Raw genomic sequence first — 2142 nt, 5'->3', positions numbered from 1 at the left:
TATAGTCTAATGGCAAGTTATCCATAGCTTTGTTCTCAGTGAATGAAGGATTAATCCTTTTCAAATCACATGCCAGACATTCATGCAAATATAAATACTTACCTGTCCTTCTTCCATTTCTCTAAGAATCAAATTATATAAATATAAGGAATATTTGGAAATAAATAGGAATAACATTTTTGCCTAAATTGGGGCAACTCACAACTGTAGAAACAAAGTTCCAAATAGATTGCCCTACCCTGGGGCCAGTATCTGTGCTATGTAATATCAAGATAGCCTTGATAGCCTTGCTGTCATATTGTCTAAAATTGTGTTTTTACCTTCTGCCCATTGTAATTGAACAAGATGAGAAACTCACCCTGGTCTATAGATATTTTGTCTGGGAAACTATAAATAAGATAAATATTTCTGAATGCAACCATGGAAGACATTTACAAACAGCATAACAAAGTTCCAATTACATTAGTTCATTCTTGTAAATTCCTTTTCCTACATAAGGCTTACATATAGATTAGCTTTACTTTCATAATACTAAGAACTTTATTTTCCTTATATTTCTCTTAGCTATTAAAAAAAAAAAAAAAGTACCTGTATTGTACAAATGATGATGTGCTCAGCTGCTAAAGCAAGATTGCTGATTTTAGTCCACCCAAAGGAGCTCTGGTAGCGTAGTGGTTACAAATCAGGCTGCGAGCCACAAGGCAGCAGTTGGAAACTACCAGCGGTCCGCAGGAGAAAGATGAGGCGGTCTGCTCCCCTAAAGATTTACAGCCTCGGAAACCCTGTGTAGGATCGCTATGAGTCGGAACCGACTCCACGGCACATAACAACAACAAAGGCACCTCAGAGAAAAGACCTGGTGATCTACTTCTGAACAATCAGCCATAGAAAACTCCATGTGGGATAGTTCTACTCAGACACGTTTGAGGAAATATTCTTTGTGCGATGCACTGGATTTATTGAATCCTTCATTTATGCATTCACTGTTCAATTATGTCTTATGAGCAATGTCTTTCTCTTCTCTTTCTGAGACTCTAAGTATATATGTGTTAGTAGCTTTCCTAATATCACAGAACTCCTCTAAGTTCAGTCCACATTTTTAACGTTTTCTCTGTTCCTCAAATAGGACACGGCACTTAACACTTTCCCATGGTTTTATTCTGTCATTTTATTGAGCCAATAATTTTTTTTTCATTCATTATGTTTATTTGGTTGTAAATGTTTGAAGCTTTTCCTCCTCTAAAATCTGTTTCTTTGCTATGACTGTCTATCACATTCATCACTGACGTAATTTCCTTTTAGCAAAGTCAGTTCTAGTTTTTTGCTGTTGTTGCTGTTTATTATTACACAAAGATTTGTATATTCTTCACCAGATTTTCCTAATTGTGGCATCCTATTTGACTGTACTAAATTATCAAAATCTAGAAATTGGCAATGTCACAATACTGGTAACTAGATCATGTTATTTGATCTTGAGGTTAGCAGTCCAGTGCTTATCCTACAGCACCACAACAGGGCTCCATGGCACCCCCCCCCCCGAGTGCTTTCAACTTGTATTTCATAGCAATAGTGTGTAGCAGTGTTTATTCCCTATTTAGTCATATTTAGAGAAATTATATGAGTCATCTGATCATATATTTTGGAAAGTTTTTGATGGTATTATTTGTCTTCCTATTTGGTGGTCTAAGTGTTCTCTTTAAGTGCTGGACACAAGTCCTTAAATAAATTTGCGTTTTAAATATTATCTCCCAGTCAGTGGCTTATCTTCCAAATCTATGAATACCACCAGGGAAAGTATAATTAAGATATCAGAGCTTCAATAACATTAGCTCAATCAGATAACCTCCTTTTCTTTCATAAGGCCAAGGTATAGATAGTATTGCTTTCATAATATCAAGAACTGGGTTTTCCTTAATTGTTTCTTTTATATATGAAAAAAAGAGTCAATGAACATTGGCAATAGATAATATATTTAGCTGGTAAAGCAAGGTTGAGTCCAACCAGAGCCACGTTATTATTCAAATATGCATGCTTTCTTCAAAAATGTTTTATGGCCACTCTCTTTCTCCTTACTTTCTGAGACTTTAAGAATATATGTTAGCAATTGTCATAATATCACACAATTCTCCACAAGTCATGAAA

Source organism: Chrysochloris asiatica, unplaced genomic scaffold (genome assembly GCF_000296735.1).
Source record: "Chrysochloris asiatica unplaced genomic scaffold, ChrAsi1.0 scaffold00600, whole genome shotgun sequence".
Taxonomy (NCBI): Eukaryota; Metazoa; Chordata; class Mammalia; order Afrosoricida; family Chrysochloridae; genus Chrysochloris; species Chrysochloris asiatica.
This window is presented reverse-complemented; position numbering follows the sequence as displayed.